The 15,648-nt window shown below is 41.8% G+C and overlaps 1 long non-coding RNA gene across 3 annotated transcripts; it reads right to left on the reverse strand.

The window, feature by feature from the left end:
- Window positions 1–2,703: 2,703 nt before the first annotated feature.
- LOC147253704 (uncharacterized) lies at window positions 2,704–15,610 on the reverse strand. Of its 3 annotated transcripts, none has more exons than XR_015118577.1 (4): window positions 15,322–15,608; window positions 13,998–14,080; window positions 13,521–13,695; window positions 2,704–3,265 (listed from the first exon to the last, which is right to left on the reverse strand). It is a non-coding gene; the product is annotated as an uncharacterized LOC147253704 (long non-coding RNA). The 3 variants fall into 3 exon arrangements; XR_015118578.1 differs by lacking the exon at window positions 2,704–3,265 and adding an exon at window positions 8,417–8,620 and having other exon boundaries at window positions 15,322–15,610; XR_015118579.1 differs by lacking the exon at window positions 2,704–3,265 and adding an exon at window positions 10,644–11,011 and having other exon boundaries at window positions 15,322–15,610.
- Between the last annotated feature and the right edge of the window lie 38 nt (window positions 15,611–15,648).

Below are 15,648 nucleotides of genomic sequence, written 5' to 3' on the forward strand. Positions count from 1 at the left end.
TGCTAGCGATTGAACATTTATGTAAATCTGGCTAGCCGAACACATTCTGTACTCCCTTAGCTAATCAGGACGCAGAACACACGTGCGGTTCTCCCTGAGCCAATCAGGATGCCGAACACAATGCGCGCTCATACTGTACGCTGTAAAAAAAAGCATGCAAAATTACACTTAAAAAATCTGCGAAACAGTGAGGCCGTGTTAGGTGAACCGCGTTATAGCGAGGGACGACTGTATTGCCAACTTAAGGCCCATTCATACCCTGCATAAAAGACGGAGACGGATGGGGCATTCCGTGCGTTAGGTATGTCAATTACGTCCATCTTTCTGCACAAAGCGGGGGACCTTACGATTACGGACGAAACAGAACACTACCACCGGAAGTTGCTGGGGCAGTATTGAGTTCATAGTACAAAGTGTCAACAAACAGTCACGAAGAAGGCATTTAAACTGAGCATTTTAAAATGGCGCAATTCGAGGAGAAGTTGAAGGTGTTCATTCACAATTATCCCCACATTTATGACCCCTCCAGCCAGTTGGAGCGGACATCCTGAAATACTGGAAATGGCACTCGTCATCCATCTCCCGCATTGGCAGCACCAGACACTTGAACTCCCCACTGAAGGGCCGACTGGTGTTTAGTGGCCACACATTCCACTGACGCGTTGTCTTTTTCTTGTTTTTTTGTCTTTTGTGGAGCAAATGCCAGAGAATGAGCTCTTCAACAGTTGCCATCTTTGTTGATGCCTCGGCACTGCCACCTGCCGGACATTGACATGTCACGCACACCAGACGTTGGGAGGTATGAAGGGTTCATACGTAACGGGCGGACATGACGTACGGGACGGACACGTAGGGTATGAATGGGCCTTTAGTGCCTTTTCACCAGATCTGGTAAGTGTCATCTGTCCAGACCCCTTAAGGTGTGTTTACACCAAACGTGACGCAAAAATTCGCACAAATTTGATCACTGGATATATGTTTATATTCGTGTCATCCGCGCAAACTTTTTCCCCTGCAAGGAGAATTTATATCTGCCATTTCTTTCCATCATCAACCATGGCTGACCTAACAACTGTTGCTGACTTGTATCTGTTGTGGAAGTCCCAGATACTGCAGAAAACCAAACGCGGCTGTATCCAGATCCATGACACAATCCGGAGGAGCACACAACTGGGTGAATTTCCCCACTTTCTCCGGGAACTGCGCCTGGACGACCTCTGTTTCCAGCAGTACTTAAGGCTGACGAGGGCTGAGTTCGATGACCTGTTAGCGAGGATCAGTGCCAGGATATCACGGTCGGACACCAACTACGGGCACCAGGACCGTTGATGTGACTTCACTGATGCCAGAGGAATCAAGCGAATTCACATCTATTCACCTCTCTTCATAGACTTTACATGTAAACTTGTTGTGCGAAAAACTAAGAACAAAAAGAAATTACTTCAATGGTCACTATGGCTGTAGGCATGGACAAACGCTAGGGTGCAGGTCATGAATAAAGACACTCTGGTCTAGCACAAGACAAGGGGAACACAGACTATTTAAACACATGGTGGGAAATAGGGCACAGGTGGAAACACTTAAGACAATCAGACTGAGACACATGAGGAAGGGCGAGTGACCTGAAACAAGAGGAGTTACTTTTCAAAATAAAACAGGGAATGACTGGACAAAACAAACCCAAGACAAGACAACCTCACCACCGTGTGACAGTAACATGATTAGTAGACTACTGTTAAAAAGACACATAAATGGTGACTGATGTTTTAATGTCTCATGATATAGTTCATCACTCTTTTGTGGCCAGTATTATAAGTTACATTTGAGTTAAAAAGAGAAAGATAGATATGATACTGTACTGACTTAAGTAAATAAATTATTGTATACTTATACTTTTGCTTAAATATAGTATGCAGCAATTTTCTATTCCTTTACTCCGCTATTTGTTTGGAATTAATGCCGTTACTTGTTCTATTCCTTAGACTCTTGCATAAATAAAATAAATAACTTGACCAATGCCTAGGCCGACTGATTACGTGATGTTGTTTGCCAATGCACCTAAAAAGTGACTGGAGATTAGATGGGTAATGGGTCCATCAGCTATGAAGATAGCAGAGCGTGCGTTTTGAAGCAGCACGAGCGGAATTGGCCCTATTTCTGAGAAAACGACACAAAAACATCGAACATTGACCCCAAAACAACACCAGCTGAGCTTGAGCCTGAGCCCTCCAAACCTGAATTGCAGAGCCATCCTTGGCCATTGAGTTCAAAGGAGCAAAGAATGAGACCTGGCGTTTTCAGTGTGTCCAATGCCTGCCTCAGCGCAAAGAACTGTTGACGTTTAAAAGCTCCCTTTCAAACTTGAAGAAACATTTGGAGGTAAGCAGTGCTATGCTAGTTATGTTTCCAACTTGTTATGACACTGTTGGATAGAGAAATGTTCATTGACACAGCCTGAAAACCGCACCGGTGTAATATCATTATTTAACGTAGTAACATAAAACAGGCTAATCAGCTATGCTAGTTTGAAGGCATGATCTGCCAGGCTGAAAGTGGTGCGTTCCGCCTGTTTTATTGTCAGTAGTTCATCTTTGAGTCGAGATGTGATCAGAGGATACCAACATTCAAGTATTCTCTGTTTTTCTCCCATTTTCAGGACCCTGGTACAGTGCGGTTTTGTGTTCACTTAACTGTAATGTCCTGTCATTTTTTTAAGCAAACACTTTCAACATGATAACTGCAGTAGCTAAGTATGCCTAATTTGACCAGTTATGCCAAGTACCAGTGTAGGCTAGCAAAGGCTTTTAAAGGTGTTTTGAAAGGATTTATGTTAAAGGCCCTTTGAAGATGTAAGATTCGTGTTCATGGGAAAGGTTCCACGTGCGCTCAAAGTAGCCTCTATGGTAGAAGTTTAGATTGTCCTTGAATCCTTGCAAAATATTTTGAATTATGTTGCGAGAATTGTTCTGGTTGTCAGTTGACTAAATTATGAGTAAATATTATTTTTATTTTTATTGTCACTATATTTTCTAGAGAAAGCACAGATCGCTTCTGAAGGACCACTTGGCTGCAACTTCAACTCAACTGAGAGGAGAATCATCTGGTGATGACAGTTCTTCAATAAAGCAGCAGAAACACCATAGACCTTGCGGTGGTCATCTTTGTTGTCCAGGGTTTGCACCCTTTTGGAGTTGTTGAACGGCCTGGGGTTGTTGATTTAATGCAGCATACTCAACCAGATTACGTGGTCATGTCGTGTACAACACTGAAAGAGAGAATTGACAAGTACATAAAGCACATGAAAGACTAAGTTAAGAATGCAGTGCAGAATGTTAAATGCATCGCCACCACTACAAACAGTCGAACTGCTGATAGGCAAAGTTTCAGTGGGGTGACTGCCCACTGGATAGAGCCAGATAGCCTAGAAAGAAAGTCTGTTGCTCTGGCTCGTAAAAGGCTGAAAGGGACACATACTTATGAACTGTTGGCCAGTGCACTTAATTACATTCATACCAAATACAACGTTTGGGGAAAGATTGTTCGGACCACGACAGATAATGCCTCAAACCTTATCAAGGCTTTCAGAGTTTTTGCATGTGAAGACGAAGGAAGTTCACCTGAAGAGGAACAATATTGTATGTCACTGTTTCTTTTTGTGCTGCCAATCATACAGTAGTAATTTACATCAGATTTTAAGTGATGTTTTTCACTTTTTTTCTTGATTTGTGGACAAAAAAACTGAAGTGTTCAATTTATGTTTGTCCCCCTGTGACCAAGGGTTGTTGGGTTTCTTTGTATGCAAGTAAGTACCGGCTATTTTATACAAAAAACATATTACAACATTTGTTATTGTGACCTGCTGTGAAAATAATGAAAATGCCCAAAAACATCTCCATCTCCATGGTTTCCCATAAACAGGTTTTTAGTCGCTGGTTGTATTTCTATCAATGCAAAGCCAAGTTTTTAGGTTTAGGCTTGTCGTCATGTCCTAATGTACCCCCTTCATTAACCAGTGGTACATTATGGCGGGCCTTTCACATCTGCTCAATGGAACATCCCAGATGCCATTATTTACCCAGCGAGTCAGGAACAAGTTTAACCTGCAGAGGTCCCTAAAACACTGTGTAATATCTTCAGAGCCTCATTCTTCCCACAGTGAGGTTGTACACGCCAATCTAAAATCAAGCAATAAAATCAAGAGAAATCATCCAAACTACGTCATACATAAAATCATGCACACAACATGCAAAATACAAATGCAGGCATAAAGTATAGATATGATAGATCATTTTTACCCTGGATTCAACCTCCAATCTGTCTCAGGGATGACTTATTTCTGCATCACCTTGGCATTCCCTCAACCAAACGCTCAAGTGATGTTCCAATTGTTTTTGGGTTGTTTTTTTTTAATAACTGCTCATAATAGTTACTGTGTCACAAGATAGTCTTCACAAATGAACAACCCAAACAGTTTTTGAAACATAGATGCAATTTTGTAGATGCAAAATTATAAAGCCAACGTTATGCTGTGAACAGACACCATGGACAGATGACCCGAGTGACTTTAGAGCAACATACACACTGTTCAAAAGCTTTGAGATTCACAGGTGGTTGGTTTACTGACAGAAAAAAACATTAAATATCTTGAATTTGTGTTGACCACGGACTTTATTGGAGGCATTTACCTGAAAACCCCTTTCAAAAAAAACTCACTGACCTCAAGAGAAGGGAACCAGATATTCACTCCAACTTAATTATTTCAGTTTCAGGACTCATTAATGTGCCACTCTATTAATTTCTCATTAAAGGCTGACTCAACCCTTCCGCTCTTCTTCACCTCCTGCCCTCATGCAATCTCTGTACCCCACAAGACAGCTGGATGCACTTCACTAGTAGCGGCTCTTTTTGGTGTCAGTGTGTTGGTGGAAGATGCTCGCTATACCAGCATGCTACAGTCAAGGGAGGTAAATGGATGCAGTTTCTTTTTCCCCTCTGGATGTTTTGATGTTCCTTTTGTCATTATACACCACTGAGCTGAAGTTCACCTCATCAAGCTTCACAGTTGTATTAAAGAAAATAGAGAAGTCATTCAGTTACATACATAATAGCTCCAACTACCGTTGTGAAATGAGATTTGACATGTTACAGACTGATATGGCTGGAAGCTCGGGTCACCCAGTCATATTCCATGAAGGTTTTGCAATCTCAGAGCTGCTGTCATACTTTGTGCACAGTTTTGATGATTTTCTGTCATTTTTCTCATGACCTCATGAGATCGTCATCCATCGCAGGGGAAGCTCTGACACATCGCCTTCTCCTGATGGGTACAGGGTTCTCAGAAAAAAAAAGCTTGATCCACCAAACTACCACACACACACACCAACCAAACATTATAGTACATTTGCACAGTCCTGCACTGTATCACCTCCCAGTTCCGCCGATCAGGTCTTTATGTTGCTCCAGTTTTACAGATTACAGATTTTTATTTTATATTGTATCAATTTGTTACTGATTTATTTAATTTATTTGTGGTAAGGTTAGCCAAGTGAATACTTTGACCTAAGCTGGTACAGTTGGTTGTGAGTGCTCATGCCAGAGTAGGCATACATCAGCGTCCCTCTTTTGTTGCATTAGCTCTTAGAAGGGGAAGCCGATAAGAAATAGAACCTTAGTGCTGTCACCCAAGGGTGTTTTGCCCTTGTAGGATGGTATTACTCTCTTAAGTAGATATATAGTCAGATATTTGCCTCATGAGGGTGTAGTACTTCCATGTGTGTGCAGTAGTATCGGTGTAGTATTGACTATGTTCCAGTTTTTCCTCTAGTAACACTCAAGCCAGTTGTTACGACCCGGCTCTGCCGTGACACCAGTAGATGGCGACAAAACATCATATAATTCACGGAGCAGAATTGGTTCTAAACAAACTTCAAAGACCTGATGACCAAGTCATTGTGATGTCATCTGACTGTAAACCTTTGCTGCTGGCAGAAATCTGCCTCAGAGAGCTTCTCTAATGGTTTCATGAGACCACAATGTCAAAAGATCTCACGAGAAACCGTCATGCAAGACTTCAAGTTATGTGTTTGTGCCCAAACCAGCCGAGGTTTTGACTGTCTGATCAAAACATCGACGTCGGCTCCTGCAATGGTTAATGCATACGCTCATAAGTATTTGACGCTGCGATGGTGTGACGGAGCACAGGTCGTTGCCGTGCCGTTGCAGTGAGTGAGGATGTTTGTCACCCCATGGCTTCAAGATAAAGGTGGGGGACTTATCCTCACCCTTCCCAGAATATGGTGTCAGAAGTGGTAGGGTTTGCCATGAGGCCAGTTTGAGCCATATGAAAGACCCAAGTTTGACTTGACCCCGACGTGAAGGACCCCAGAGATGGGTGCTGAATAAGTACCCTGGCTCCCCCAACTACCAGACACACACACACATACATACACATGCACACACACTACTAGATATCGCTATGACATCAGTTACATAGGAACTAGAGAGTATTTCCTCTTGGAAGTAAGATCAGTAGAATATATTTTTACAGTTCTATCAACTGGCTTTGCCTTCTGTTTTGGTTCACTGATCTGATTGGTTGAAGTCGACTTGGGCTGGACCGATGGTTACTCTGATCACCTGCCATTTTAAGAAAATGTTGGCTCTTTTCCACGCTGCTTTTTTTTTCAAGTGCATGTGCACTTGATGCCCTTGTATATGGACAAGTTTCTATAAGAACAAATAGCCCTGTTCAACACCTGCATAGAGCTTACATGTACCCACGCCCCACCCCCACATGCATTAGCTGAAGAAAATTCTATTGTGAGAGCAGAGGTCAGACCGTGGTGGTTATATACTGCAGGTGTTCGCCTGAGGAGCCGGTGGAGAGCACAAGGGCATTAAAGTATACCTTTATGACAACGTATGAGCATCGGCAGGAAGAGCTCATCCATTCAGGTCACAATGGGTAATTCATATTTTGTAAAAGAGACAGGATTTTGCTGTTTGAGAGAATACTTTTAAGACTGAGTTGAAAACTGCTCATTTTTCCCCATGAAATAAACATGCTCACAAGAAGATGATCATCTGAGTCATTACGATGCCAAGTGACAAACTAGTTTGAGTTTCGAAACAGCCTTAAGGATCTTCCACGTGGACAGAAAGAATGGCAGCTGATTACATTTCTCTCGTGTTCCAACTGGATATTTGTCCTCTGTTACAGCTCATTAGAACTTCCCGGTTCAGTAGACTGATTCAGACATCACCATCACAAGATTGGACCATCCTCTCGCCTCAAATGAGACTGAACGCAACACAATTCAGTTATTTTTATTATTAGCTACAGAAAAAAGTATGTTTTTTCTGTATATGTGCCTAAGGATGACTTGCTCTGGGATATGTGTGCTAGTATTTTTGAATTTGTGACGTTCAGTAATATAACTTGAGCTTGACAGGTTTATTGCCAAATTCCTTGGGAAAATATGAAGTCACTGTCAAGATAAATGCAATTACAATGATGACTATAAATGAATGTGCAGCCTGTCCTTGCAGTGTGTTAAACTTGTGAAAAGAGAGAGCTACCCTGACTTCCTACCTTCCTCTCAGGGTCCATTTTTGTTGCATTTCTGAGCCAGTGGAGTGTGCAAAGAGGATATGAACTGTGATTTCCAACATCCTTTAAACCACATCTCACATCTGATGGTCTATCAGCATTGTCAAATTGCTGTGAAAGGAAGCACTGTGTGTGTGTGTGTGTGTGTGTGTGTGTGTGTGTGTGTGTATACTTGGTTTTTGCTCCCTCTTGGAGACATTTCTGGTATAAACGCCAGCCTTATAAGGAACGCTAGTTCTCACGGGACAAAGGCTGGTCCTAACGAGGCTCAACGTAATTTCTCATCTCCTGGATAAAGTCAGCGTTAAGGTGGGAATTGAGGTTAGGTTTAGACATCGATTGGTTAGAGTTAGGACAAGGGCTTATGTTAAACTGTCCACATTAATGGAAGTTAACGGAATGTCCTAATAAGGATAGTTGTGCAAAGCTGTGTTTGGGTGTGTGCATGTGTGTGTGTGTGTGTGTGTGTGTGAGAGAGAGAGAGAGAGAGAGAGAGAGAGAGAGAGAGAGAGAGAGAGAGAGAGAGAGAGAAAGCTGTTTCTAGGATGCTTCAGTAGCTTTTTGTCAGGTCAGCTCTATGAAAGTGCATGTTGCTGAGTATAAGTGATAGATCCTGACAGATAACCATCAAGTTCATGAGTGAGAGTGCTGTTAGTCAGCAGTGGAGTTGTGTGAGTAGAGAGTAACAAACGATCTCATTTTAGAGTTCAACAGGACACTGAAAAGTAGACTCACACAGGTAATGTAGTAACAGAATCTGGATTCATGCTTCAATCAGCATTGCATGGTTACAGATTGTTTACTGCATACAGGCTCCCTGTCGAGAATGAATGAGACTGTTATGGCTGAGCTGGATTGGACCCAAAAGCAGTAGAACTGATTGGAGAGTTTTGTTGTGTTAAATTTCTGAACTAAACTCCAAGAGGCAGGGATGAGGCCAAGCAGAGAAGGCTTGGATGTGCATTGAGACTGATCAGATGGTGGTGAAGGCATCGTGGTGAAGCAATTGATCTGGGCTCAGAGAGAGAGAGAGACAGACAGACAGACAGAGACAGAGAGAGAGTGAGCAAAAATCTACGCACTTGGCCTACACTGAGCAAACAGTTCAGACTTGGTTGCAGAGTAGCATGTAGGATGGAGGGACTCACCTACAACACACTCACACACATATACACTTACAGGCTAAAACAAACAGGCGAGACGCAGGAGGAGAAAACAGTGGTAGACGAGAGGAAAGAGGAGGTAGTACAACCAAGGCATGACAGGATCAAAGAGTACAGCAAAAGGCCAAACAGGGAAATCTTTTCAGCAGTGCTGCTACCATGTTGTACTGCAAACAGCAACGGTAACAGCACAGTTGTCTACAGAACTCAGCAGAAGAGTTTTTTGATCTGACCAAGAACTGCAACCAAAAGAAACTCACATAGTTGGGCCAAAACTCATTAAAATTAAATCACGTCGTGTGCTGAGTTTTTACCATGACTGATGAACCTAATAAAGAAAGTTATGCTGTTTTGAAGCTTTCAGATCCATCCACAAACAAGCTGACTTTCACTTCCATCTTCATCCATGCATCCATCAATTTTCTTCCTCTTATCCTGTTAAGGGTCGCGAGGGGCTGGATCCTATCCCAGCAGCCTTCAGGCGAGAGGGTTCACCCTGGAGAGGTCACCAGTCCATCTCAGGACCAACACATAGAGACAGACAACCATTCACACTCACAGCCACACCTACGGTTTTGTACTGTAGCTCTTGTGAGGCACTGCAGTTCTCATAGGCAGATGAAACATCCCCATACAGGTATGGAGATGTTTCTTACAGCAGCAGTAGAGAGGTCTTTGTCTGTGTGTTTCAGCTTATATCACTGTCAGTTTATGTCCTAAATTTGCTGCCTAGTCGTTCTGTTTTATTTTCCTTTGAGACAAACTCTGTCAGGTCTCATCTTGTTGTCGCCCCATGAAGCACATTAACTTTCTTGTAAACAAACACAGCGGCAGGTAACAGCCATTATCATCGCTTCATGTTTCCCTCACTCGGAAACAGCCCAACTGTTAGCCAGTCAATGCTGCACTGGCAAAAAGACAAGTCACGTAAGAATAGTTACATAATTCTTCCTTAAATATTGAATGAACTTTTGAAAATCCCAACCATTTCTTAATAGTTTGTCATAGGAAATTTGTGGCCCCTGCCAAAAGAGAAGTCATAAAAGACACTGAGTTTCCTACATTGTGGCAAATATAAAGTAACGAATGCGTTTTCACAGTTTTTCATGTCAGTTCTTTATTTTCTACAGCAAAGTATTGAGAATAGTATGGATAATACTACCAATAAGTATCAGTATCTATAAGCAGTATTGGTATCGCTCGATAGAATCCTTACGTTACCTATCTCCAGGTGAGAGCCTGCTTGTTGGTGTTTCACCAGCAAGGTGTGAGGATTGGAACATGTTCTCACACCACTAGAGTGATCGCTGCATGTGGAAACCATGTGCCGAATATAAATTGCATCATGTCAAAGCCTTGAGGGTCAATCAGAGCGTCAGGGATGAGTCAAAAAGACAGGCGGAGGATGTTTTTTTTCATCATCCACTGAGAGAATAAGACTAAATGTTGAGGCGCAAAGTCAAAATCAAATTGTTTCTTCTTCTTTCTTTTTTTTACATTATGTACTTTGGTGAAAAGTTGAAATGTTGAGAATAAAGTTATAGGGCTGATACAATCACTGACTTTTAAAGAACTAACTATACAGTAAAAGACCAGTTCAGAAACTTTCTGGTGGAGTTACAGTGGCAGGGAGGTTAGAGCTCAGACCTGAAGTCACGGTGGCATTTTAGATCAGTTTGATGTCCTGTTTGCTCCACTTAATCACTTTTAAAATGAATCAAGATACAACAAATTAGACAGTTTACCATATTCCAACTTTCCTCCCAGTCTCTTTGCTCTGCTACCACGTTGATGCAAAGACTTCTGGATAAATAAGACTACCAAAAAGAAAATGTGAAAATGGCTGATTTGTTGTGTTCTACCTCTTTTTAAAAGTCAATCAATATAGTAAACACAAAGACTACAGTGGGACATGATAGATTCATTTATGTTTGCTGTAGACAACAGCACTGAATTAGTCATTTGATTTTCCTGCTGTCACTGAACATGCTATTCTTGACATTTTGACTTTTTTCTCAACATTTTCCTGAAATCTTCCTCCTCTCATTTTCATTTTCCCCCTCTTCCCTGGCACTGATATTTCTTCATATAAAATCTTCTAAAAGCTTATGGTGGTGAAATGAAGTTGGTTATCACAGACTCCCTTTAAACCCGGGACATGTGAGGCGTCCTGTTGTTTGTTGGAACTGCACCAGGCCAGGACTCACCGATGCACAAATCCAGCCGTTTCATCAGCGTGCTGGCAAAGGCAAAGGTCAAGAGGTTACTAGACTTTTGTGTGCACAGAAGAATCTTAGATCTTTTACTTGAACTCATGAAGAATGGGAGCCTTTATGTTGGTGCCTAACTATCCATCCATCCATCATCCATCCATCATCCATCCATTTTCTTCCGCTTATTCCTGTAAGGGCCACATTATTGTTATTTAAATGATAAATAGAAGTTTAAGCTGCATGGGCACCCAAAGGAGATCTCAAAAGAAAGGACATATTCAGACTATTTTGCCTGAAGCAGCACTCAAATTGTGTTTTGACCACAGGTATAATGTCCTGCACATCATGTGACCTGCTCTACAGACCTCCTTTGTTCCAACTTCTCACCATAGTGCCGGTGTTAGTTTTTAGGCCATTCATATCCATCCATCCATTGTCCTCGCTGCTTATTACAGGGGGTACTGGGGCTTATCCTAGCGGTCACTGGGCTAAAGGTGAGGCGCCAGTTTATCACTGGGCTGAGGCCTAAACTGCATGTTGTTGATGTGTGAGAAGAAGCGGGAGCACCTGGAGAGAACCCATGCATGCAGGTGGAGAACACGCAAACTCCACATAGGAAGACCCCAGCTGACCGGCAGATTCGAGCCCTGAACCTTCTTGTTGTGAAGGAACAGCGCTACATAAAATCCATTTCAAAAACGTTCAAGCATATTTGTTCAGACGTTTCACTCAGTATTTTAACTAGCTACTTATCAAAAGTGTGTATAACTTTGATGTGGTTATTTTTTCAGTATAACATTTAACCTTGTCTAATTATTTTGTCTGTTCTTACCCGGCTGACTGTGTTTGTGGGCCTGTCGTATTTTGCCATTTGTTCTTTCCTTCGGTGTATTTTGTGCTTGATCTGAACATTCATGTGTTCTGCATGTTTAAACAGTCTTCGCTATCACAAAACAACCGGCTATGAAAATATATCGTCTTTAGTTCTCAACAGGGAGTCTTTAAAATCATCACTGTGTAGAATTATAAATAGCCTTGTAAAGATGTTTCAATACTGACATTTACTGAGCGCAGCAAATGATTTGAGGCAAAAGAGCATTTCATTATGCATTTATGCCAAATAGTTCCCTTGTGGCACTTATACGGGGCTGTCTTATATCTCGGGGCACGTCATCTTTCCCCACAGGAGCTCTCAAGACAAGCACTTGCTGTGCCACAAAAGCACCCGTCTGTTTTCCCTGATCTCTACATCATGAGCTCCCTTGAGTCGATTTGTCTCTTAAACTGACAATCACGGTGGGAAGTGACAGGTCTGCATAGTAAGGTAACCTTGAAGACTTTGCTCAGTACCAAGGCTGTAAATCAGCATGTTTGGTTTTGTTTGGGGTTTCTTTTGGCTTTATAATTAGTGATCCGCCTTCATGGCATTGTAAATCCAGATTCACTCAACAAAGTGTCCCAAATAGGCAAACAGAGATCTGTGACCAACACAAAAATTGTCAGCTCTTGCAGATACATTTCTGCTGCAACATGTATGTCTAAAACATGAAGCTGGAGCTTGCGGCTCGTGAGCTTTGAAAAAAGACATCCTGGGCAGCTACTAGCTTCCTGTAGCCTGCCAGCATCCCTACGATCCCTGACATCACATAAAAAAAGAAAGCTCTTTGGTTTAACGTGTGGAAAACAAGGCTGACCACGCACGTACTGTGTTTATATAAGATATATGTAAAAAGATATAAAGAATAACAACATAGCTGACAAACAATGGAGAATATGTGGTGTTCAGAACAACCCAGTATACCATCAGGAATAAGTCCAGTATACAGTAATAGTCCAAAAAAAAAAAAAAAGTAAGATTTACTGTATAAAGATATTTTTCCAGAACATATGGAACTAAGTTAATATAGATGGACAATTGTATGGAACAGTTACTATAAATTAGTGTGATTTACGAACTACTTTTACTATGCACTGTATACAGCCTTCGCACATCTTTGTCATGTTTTCTCTAAGACCGAAGAATTACAGCACTACTTACGTAAAGAAACTTTAAAGCATTTTTTTCTACACGTGGTTACAGGAAAGTGTAAGTATATGTCGTATTTATATGTGGATTTGCAGGCCTGGGTGGTGCAAATACTGCAAATATGTAAGTGTACATAAAAAATGCATGGCCTCTTATATGCTCTTCTTTTCTGTTCGCGTGATGAGTTGGAAAAAGAGAGAACCTATTAAAAATCATATCAAATGTATGTGTGCACATGCAGACCTGTACATATATATACAGTATATATATATATATATATATATATATATATATATATATATATATATATATATATATATATATATATATATATATATGTACACACACACACACACACACATAGGTGGGAAATGTATTGATGATAACTGTTAACACATTCAAGTATTAAAGAAAAGAAATGGGAGCATCCAAGAGACACACCAACAGACCTGTCTACAACTATGAAGGACCCACAGTTTCAGAGGATGAGATCCCACAGACACACTCACCAGAGAAAGCAATTTTTATAATCCCTTCAAAAACTGACTCGATATCTTGGCAGCAGCTCGCCTGAAGGTCATTGGAGACTCTGATGTCAGCAATGTTTTGGCCTGCAAAGTTGATTGAGACTTTTGCGCACACACATTCCAACTGTAATCGCTGCCGGACTCATTCCAGCACATTCTGAAAAAGAGGGGAGCATAAAATACAGTGCGTTTGCATTTGATTGACATTACATTCCTTCTTGCTTGTGTTGATCAGTCTCGTTAAATGTCAAAGGGTCAAGGATACTTTTATAGGCACCTCTTTCTCTTGTGATGATGCACAAATACACAAAAAAAAGAGCATGCCATTTTTTTCATGAATATTAAAAGAAAAACCACAAACACAAAAAAAATGGCAGACAATTCCATCGTTCTCTCTCCAAACAGTGAAATGACATGAAGCCTGTTTCACCGTGAGCTCTATTTATTGCTGTCTGTCACCTTCTTCAGTGGTGAATCCTCCAGCATCTTGACTCTTGGCCTTTCCTCATCATCGCTCTGACCTTTTGCTGATGAGTCAAGGACTGGATGTGAGGAAGAGAGAAGCACATGTAATCATCACACTGAACGCTGCTGAGGCTGAATAGGGAAGGCGGTGCTACTTCTCTTGTTGTCAAATGTGCACCCTCTGAAAGGTGCTTCATGACATCAGAATCTTGGCACTTCTTTCTCTCTCAGACGATGGACAAATAAAACAGCCATACTGGGTTGTCTGGCTTATGTACCCGCAAACACTACTGTTGTCTGAGCTTACAGAGGCAGCTGCCAATGCAATTTTTAATAATGCAGCAGTTTTGGTGTGTTGAGCTCGAACTGTTGTGCGCCCAGACTTCTGTTTTCTTATACTTACTGCTGATTAAGGCTACATTTAAACACTCTCACATCTGCTTGTAATGGGGAAAGAAACAGTTGAAATTGTAATAGATAATTGCTTTTGTGGGCAGCACGGTGGTGCAGTGGTTAGAACTGTCGCCTCACAGCAAGAAGGTTCCAGGTTCCAATCCCGGCTCAGGCACAGGATCTTTCTGTGTGAGTCTGCATGTTCTCCTGTTCCTGTGTGGGTTCTCTCTGGTACTCCAGCTTCCTCCCACAGTCCAAAGACATCAAGAGGGGACGAGGCTGATTGATACTCTAAATTGACTGTAGGTGTGAATGTGAGTGTGAATGGTTGTCTGTCTCTATGTGTTGGCCCTGAGATGGACTGGTGACCTGTCCAGGGTGAACACTGCCTCTCACCTAGAGGCTGCTGGGATAGGCTCCAGCCCCCCCACAACCCTTAACAGGATAAGAGGAAGAAAATGGATGGATGGGGTTATTTTGTTAAAGCGTCTGAGTGATTTTGGACAACTCAGTGAGGCTGTTTTCACCATTGCACCGATAACAATGCTGCTCTGGATATACAGTACCAACATCTCAGTGCATCACCAATCACTATTAGGAAGAACCGTTTTTATTCATTCAGTCTCCTTTATGACTGTATAATGGCATCTGTGTTTATATCATCAACACCTTAGCTACTGCGATTGAATGATTTCTGCTGTACTCCATTTCTTAAATGTAATTCTTATTCTTCATTTCAATCTCGTTAGCCCCCGCCTGCACCTGTAGTACCGTTCCACTCCTTTTCACCCGTGTGTTAAAGGTCTGATTGAATATTCGGCTAAATTCAGCAATTCTCTCCCTCATCAATCCTCTCTTGGTCGGGCCTTGACTGCTGCAGCCTTATTATTTCCCCTCCTGAATACACACTCATACTCGCCGTTACCTGCTTGAGGATTTGTTATTCCAGAGAGTTTAAAACCACTTTTTGTTTGCGGTTGCCATGGTGATTCGTAGACGTCGGGGCTCCATTATTGTTGTTCGCGCTTCTCTCAGAGCGAACCTACTCATGGTTGATTAATTTAACTCAATTCAGCTGTTCTTAAACTGAATACTTAGCGTTTGCGAGCTGAGGTTGAATAATCTCACAGTCCAATATCAGACAAAGAGTCTGTTGAACCTCCTTTGTCACAACTGTTTGGATTATTGACATCCATTCATGAACTCGGGTCACGTGATCAGCTCTCCCTCTAATCACGGTGCTCCACTGACG

This window comes from Aulostomus chinensis, chromosome 11 (assembly GCF_037954235.1).
Source record: "Aulostomus chinensis isolate RoL2024-O1b breed Wild chromosome 11, RoL_Achi_v1.0, whole genome shotgun sequence".
In the NCBI taxonomy this organism is placed as follows: Eukaryota; Metazoa; Chordata; class Actinopteri; order Syngnathiformes; family Aulostomidae; genus Aulostomus; species Aulostomus chinensis.